General features: G+C 40.0%; 1 pseudogene; it reads right to left on the bottom strand.

The window, feature by feature from the left end:
- The window catches only part of LOC143398294 (antigen WC1.1-like), a 90,561-nt pseudogene that overhangs the window by 15,803 nt on the left and 67,005 nt on the right, over positions 1 to 7,753 (bottom strand).

Below are 7,753 nucleotides of genomic sequence, written 5' to 3' on the forward strand. Positions count from 1 at the left end.
GGGAAAGAGGGTAGGGACAGTGAGGTGACAGAGTAGTGAAGTCCAAGGTATATCAGTTCCTGATCCTGGAGCTTGTGAATAGGTCACCTTGTGAGGCAAAGGGGCTTTTTAGATAAGATCAAGATAAGGATGTTTTAATAGTGAGATTATTTTAGATTATCATGAATTAACTATGTGAGCGCAATCAAATCACATCCTTAGACCTGTGTCTTCAAAAGCAGACAGCAGTTTCTGGCTCTAGTCAGAGAGAGATGTGAAGAAGAAAAAATGCTCAGAGGTGTGCCAGGTGGTTGACTTAAAGAAGAAAGTGGAAAACAGGCAACTTTAAGACACTGGAAAAGGCAAGAAAATGAATCTTCCCAGAGCCTCAGCTGAAGGCAGTCCACTGACACCTTGTCAGCTCAGGTGGACTGGGGTCAGACTTGAATTGTGTTCTTTTAAGTCATTAACTCTGTGGTAATTTGTTATGGCAGCAGTAGGAAACTAATACAGTGGGTCTCAGGATGTTGCACACACAGAAACTGAAGCATGAGGTCTGAAGTCAAGTGGACACTGAAGAGAATGATTGTCAGGAGGCAGGGATGAGAAGGAAGGAGCAGAAGCTCAGCTGCTGCATCAGAAAATGGAAGCACCTCATCTTTTCTGCTAGAGACACAGGCACTGTGGAATGAGCCTCCTCCCCCTCCTCCCTGCTACCAATTTCCCCTCCTCTGCCCTAAAGCTCAGGTACCATCCTGCACACCCTTCTCACTTCTCCCACCTGTGCACAGTGTGAACCACAGACCTGAGCAGATGACCCCAGCATCTTCCTTGTGCCTGCAGTTGTGCTGCCCCCAGCCCTGGGAAGGGCACTGCCACACATAGGCCTCCTCTCCTGTGCAGTTCAGCTCATCCAGCCAGATGGGCCCTGATCCCTCTCCAAAGTGAGCAGAGACGGTGGCCTCCAGGGCCACTCCACAGCCCAGCTGTCTGCACACCACGTGGGCATCTCTCAGGTCCCAGCTGTCATCACAGATGGAGCCCCAGGAGCCCTGCTGCAAGATCTCCACTCTCCCTGCGCAGTGACTGCCCCCATCCACCAGGCGGAGCTGTCTGCTGTCTGAGGAGAGACAGGGTCATGTCAGTGGGCATTTACACAGGAAATGGGAAGGTGCTGGTGCTGGGGGTCTTGCGCACCTGAGCAGTTGGCAGTGTTGCCCTCTGAGGCTGTGGAGCCTGCTGGGTCAGACCAGGAGTCATTGCACTGGGGCAGCAGCTGGGTCTGGTTACCTATAGAAGTGGGTAGAGAGCAGGAAACTGAATTAAAGTACATAATAATCTAGGGATGGCATTTGAAAGTGTAGGACATGATCAGTAATTTCCTATCTTCAGAGCTGATCTCTTAATGGAGATTTCTGCTTCTGACTCAGGCAGACTCTTAGGCTTTTTGTAAAATAGTAGGAATGACTTTAGGAAAATGGGAGTATGCCATTTCTGCTTGAGAGCATTCTACACCTTCTAGCAAAACTTTTGGAGTCAAGTTCAGAGAAATGTAAAAACTGGGATCAGCTAGTGAATACAATTAATAATTTAGACTTAATGAACATACATAGAATATTTCATCCATCAAGGACTGAATATACTTTCTTCTCAGCAGCACACGGAATCCTTCTCTAAAATAGAACATATCTATCTTAGGCCACAAAGTAATTCTTAGCAAATACAAAAAAGTAGAGATAACACCTTGCATTCTATCATCAGATGATAATGGAATACAATTAGAAATCAATGAAAAAAATAGAAGCTACTTTAACACTTGGAGACTATGTAGTACACTATTAAATGACCAAAAGATAGCAGAAGAAATCAGGGATGAAATAAAAAAATACATAGGAGTAAGTGAAAATAGTGACACAACATATCAAAATCTTTGGGATACTATGAAGGCAATATTAAGAGGAGAGTTCATTGCATTAATCTCATTCACTAAAGGAAAAGAAAGTCAACAAATAAATATTACATCTCAAATCCCTAGAAAAAGAACAAATCAACACCAAACACAGGAAGAGACAAGAAATAATTAAAATAAGAGCTGAAATCAATGAAATTGAAACAAAAGAAACAATTCAAAAAATCAACAAAAATGTTGGTTCTTGAAAAAAAAAATCAATAAATCCTTAGCCATGCTAAAACAGAGAAAATTCAAATTACTAATATTTGTTACAAAAAAAGAAATATCACAGTGGACACTACTGAAATACAGACAATAATCAGAAACTATTTTGAAAATTTATATGCCAATAAAATAGAAAATCTTGAAGATATCAACAAATTTCTAGAGACACATGACCTACCCAAATTGAGTTAGGAGGACATATACAATTTAAACAGATCAATTTCAAGAAATAGAAGAAGCATCAGGCACTGTGGCACATGCCTGTAATCCCAGTGGCTCAGGAGGCTGAGGATGGAGGATCATGAGTTCAAAGCCAGACTCAGCAAAAGTGAAGTACTAAGCAACTCAGAGAGACTCTGTCTCAAAATAAAATACAAAATAAGGCTGGGATATAGCTAAGTGGTCAAGTGCCTATGAATTAAATTCCCAGAAATACCCTTCCCCACAAAAAAGAAATAGAAGATGCCATCAAAAGTCTACCAACTAAGAAAAGTCCAGGACCAGATGGATTCTCAGCCAAGTTCTACAAGACCTTCAAAGAAGAATACCAACATTCCTTATATTAGTCCATGAAATAGAAAAGGAGGGAACCCTTCCAACTCATTATATGAAGCCACTATTACCATGATACCAAAACCAAGACACATCAAGGAAAGAAAACTTCAGAGCAATATCCCTGATGAACATAGATGCAAAAATTCTCAATAAAATTCTGGCAAATCACATACAAAATCATATTAAAAAGATAGTACACTATGATCAAGTGGGGTTTATCCCAGAGATGCAAGGCTGGTTCAACATATGGAAATCAATAAACACAATTAATCACATCAATAGACTTAAAGATAACAATCATAAGAACATTTCAATAGATGCAGAAAAAGCATTTGAAAAAATGCAGCACTGCTTTATGTTCAAAACACCAGGAAAACTAGGGATAGTAGAAACATGCCTCAACATCATAAAAGCTATACGTGCTAATCCCAAAGCCAACATCGATCTAAATGGAGAAAAACTGAAAACATTCCTTCTAAGAACTGGAACAAGACAGGGATATCCTCTCTCACTACTCCTATTCAACATAGTTCTTGAAACTCTAGCCAGAGCAATTAGACAGGAGAAAGAAATTAGAGGGATACAAAGAGGAAAAGAAGAACTTAAACTATCCCTATTTTGTTGATGACATGATCCCATATTTAGAAGACCCAAAAAGTCCACCAGAAAACTTCTAGAACTAATAAATGAATTCAGCAAAGTAGCGGGATATAAAATTAACAACCATAAACCAAACATGTTCCTATATATCAGTGATGAATCCATTGAAAGAAATTAGGAAAACTCTCCCATTCACAATAGACTAAAAAAATTAAAATATTTAGAAATCAATCTAACAAAAGAGGTGAAAAACCTCTACAATGAAAACTACAGAACACTAATGAAAGAAATTTAAAAAGTCCTTAGAAGATGGAAATATCTCCCATGTTCTTGGACAGTAGAATTAACATTGTCAAAATGGCCATATTCTCAATAGTGCTATACAGATTTAATGCAATTACCATTAAAATTCCAATGACAGTCTTCATAGAAATGGGAAAATCAGTCATAAAGTTCATTTGGAAAATAAGAGACCCAGAATAGCCATAGCAATCCTTAGCAAGAAGCCTGAAGCAGGAGGCATCACAATACCAGACGTTAAATTATACTACAGAGCTATAGTGACAAAAACAGCATGGTATTGGCACCAAAAACAGACATGAAGACCAATGGTGGAGACCAGAAGACACAGAGACAAACTTACATAAATACAGTTATTTTATACTATATAAAAGTGCCAAAAACATACATTGGAGAAAAGATATGACTCTTCAACAAACGGTCTGGGAAAACTTGCAATGCATACGTAGCAAAATATAATTGAACTCAAACTTCTCACCCTGCACAAAAATCAACTCAAAGTGGATTAAAAACTTAGGCATTAGACCAGATCCTTACACCTAATAGAATAAAAAGTAGGCCCAAATTTATATCATGTCAGCTTAGGAACTGACTTCTTTAAGAAGACTCATAAAGCACAAGAAATGAAATCAAGAATCAACAAATGGGATGAATTCAAACTAAAAATCTTCACAGCAAAGGAAACAATCAAGAATGTGATTAGAGAGCTTACAAAATGGGAGAAAATTTTGCCACCTGCACCTCAGATAGAGAATCTCCAGGATATATAAAGAACTCAAAAAACTCAACACCAAAAAACCAAATAACCCAATTAATAAATGGGCAAAGGCACTGAGCAGACACTTCACAGAAGAAGAAATACAATTGGTCAACAAATATATAAAAAAATATTCAACATCTCTAGTAGTTAGAGAAATGAAAATTAAAACTACATCGAGATTTCCTCTCACTTCAGTAGGAATGGTTGTGGGAAGCCATCGCACTATGTGACCAGCATTTTCCTTTTCTGATTGGCGAGGCTCTGTCAGTCACTTCCCATGATCTGGCCACATCAAAGTAGAGGGTGGCCCCCATCTTGAAAGTTGCAAAAATGTAGCAAAATGTGTCTTCATGCATAGGCATGCCTTCCTGCAGTCCCATGGCTCCTTCGTGATATTACCCCTTTGCCCTGTTTGGGATAGAATGTTCCATGGAAATGCCCTTTGTGTGTCCCCTTCTCTTGCTCTGCCTTTGGGTGTGGCCTTCCTAGATGTCAGTCAACCTCCTGACAGCAGACGTCATGAAGCTAGACTCAGACCCTTGAAACCTGACCCCTTGCCTCATTTGAATGGCTTCTCCTCCATGAAAAGGGGGTCAGCATGCTCTCTCTCTCTCTCTCTCTCTCTCTCTCTCTCTTTCTGTGGACCCTTAAGGTCAGAGAAGCCATCATAGGACCCTCAAAGAAAAATGTATTTCTGTCTCTTGTGTGATTATTTCATGCAGCCCCGTTCCCCTGGAGTGACCCTGAGTGTTTTTGTTGCCAGGAATGTGACAAATGGAAATTATCAAGAATACAATAACAATAAATATTGGCAAGGATGTGGAGAAAAAGGTCTACTCATACATTGTAGGTAGGACTGCAAATTGGTGCAACCATTATGCAAAGTGGTATGAAGATTCTTAAGAAACCTTAGAATGAAACCACCATTTGATCCAGTTATCCCACTCCTTGGCATATACACAAGGGACTTAAAATCAGCATTCTGAAATCACATGGCACATCAGTGTTCATAGCAGCTCAATTCACAATAGCTAAGCTATGGAACAAACCTAGGTGCCTTTCAGCAGATGAATGGATAAAGAAGATATGATATATATATGCATTGAAATATTACTCAGCCATAAAGAAAATGAAATTATGACATTTGCCAGTAAATGGATTGAACTGGAGAATATCATGCTAAATGAGATAAGCCAATCCCCCAAACCCAAAGCTGGAAGGTTTTCTCTGATATGTGGATTCTAATTCACAATAAGGGCCACGGGGCTAAGGAAGAATAGATGTACTTTGGATTATACAGAGGGGAATGAATGGATGGGAGGGGATGTAGGGGTAGGAAAGATAGTAGAATAAATCAGACATTATTACCCTATGTGCATATATGATTACATGACTGGTGTAACTCTGCATCATGTACAACCAGAAGAATGAGAATTGATACTCCATATATGTATAATATATCAAAATATATTCTACTATCATGTATAGCTAGTAAGAACAATATATATATATTTATATATATATATAAAATAGAAAAAGTCTGAAGCAAATATGGTAGCCAAGGTTTAAGATTTGAGAAAATTTTGCAGAAGGTATTTGGATGTTCTTTATCTTACTGTTTTTCTGTAATGTTTAATCTATATAGGTAATAATAAACCAATAGCCTTTGTCAATAAAAAAAAATCCTCTGAAAAACGCCCTTGACATGGCCTGAAACATGAATGATCATTGAGAAGAACAATATTTTACCAAGGAATGTCTCATTGTTATAGTCTGCTCTCCATGCTGTCTGCTCTTAGAGACAAGTCACTCAAAAACATCCTGTCAGCCCTGACCTCTCTTCTATATCAGGAGCATCCTGAGTACCAGTCAGCCCTGCCCTCTCTTACCTGAGCAGACCACAGAGGCTGTGTTTCCATGGGCACAGGCAGGAACACCCAGGGCAGTCACAGGGCAATTCCACAGGAAGGACTCAGATCCTGAGCAGTGGAATCTGTCTCTCCAGATCTCATCTCCTCCTTCCACAAAGTATGCTCCCTTTGGGGTGGAGATGGCGACTCCACAGCCCAGCTGACGGCAAACTACATTGGCATTGGCCATATTCCAGTGGGAGGCACAGAGTGTTCTCCAGCCTCCAGAGGTCTTCATCTCCACTTGACCCTCACACTGAGAGCTGCCATTTTTCATGAGCCGAACATCTGTATATCCTGGTAGAAGACAGGGTTTCAGTAACATCTCACGTTTGTTACCACATCAGAGTGTGCAAGATGGTTAAAGTCCTGCTGTGGGTCTCACCTGAGCAGACAACTTGCACAGCCCCTTTGTGTTGGCAGCCACCTGCAGGACAGGGCACTCTGGGGCAGAACCAGAGCTCAGGCTCCCATCCCTTACACTGGAACTCTTCAGCCCAGACCTGTTCACTGGCCTCTCTGAGGGGCAGGTCCAAGAGAAAAGATGCTGCCTTGCCACACCCCAGCTCTGCACAGATGATCTGGGCAGTGGGTAATGTGAAATTCCCGTAAGATACTGGAGTCCATCCTCCTCCAAAATTCACTTCCACTCGTCCAGAGCAAGGTCCACCTCCTCCATCCAACCGCACAAATCCTGTGGAAGAACATAACCAGTACAATGAGTATCTTGAGGAGGCATCTGGCTACAGATATGGAATTGCAGTGTGATAGTAAGTTTATGTCCTGAAGAAGGGAATTCTGTGTTTGTAAAATAACATGCTCAGTAATTTTCTTTTCAAAGTAAGACATCAAAATGGAATTTACTCAGAATGGGTAAAGATGCCTCTGATCAGGAAAGAATAAAATTGCAGCAGAGAAGTCCTCAAAGGAGACACAATCTATACTTTCTGCCCAGGTCTGATATAGAAGAGAGGTTAAAAAGACAATATTGAGGGCATGCTTCTATATTTTCTTATTTACAATACTAACATCTTTTCAGAATTTGCCACGTTCCAGAAATGTTTCTAGGTGCTGCGTTTGTATATTTAAAGAGCTTTACATCTAGTGGGGAGAAGACCAGTTTTAAGTCATTTGAAGTTTGTGAGTCATTGAGTGGAAAAAGAAAGAAAAATTGTATCTGCAGAAATCTATTGATTCATAAGAATCATTCTCACTCGAGTAAATTAAAAATCGCAGTCATATATATCCTTGTCTGATCTTTTGCTCTATAGATATATTGCTTCCTTGGGCACGTTTCAAGCTTCTTATGAAAGTATCATCCAATGGACATTTTCTTCCTCTATTCTGACCTTCTCAATACCTGAGCTTTAAGTCACTCCTGCAAATCATTTTTCTCCTTTTGTGCCAGAGAGATATACAAAATTCACAGAAATGGACACAGATTGCTCATCCCATACCAGGATCTTAAGTGAT

This window comes from Callospermophilus lateralis, chromosome 4, assembly GCF_048772815.1.
Source record: "Callospermophilus lateralis isolate mCalLat2 chromosome 4, mCalLat2.hap1, whole genome shotgun sequence".
NCBI classification, from domain to species: domain Eukaryota; kingdom Metazoa; phylum Chordata; class Mammalia; order Rodentia; family Sciuridae; genus Callospermophilus; species Callospermophilus lateralis.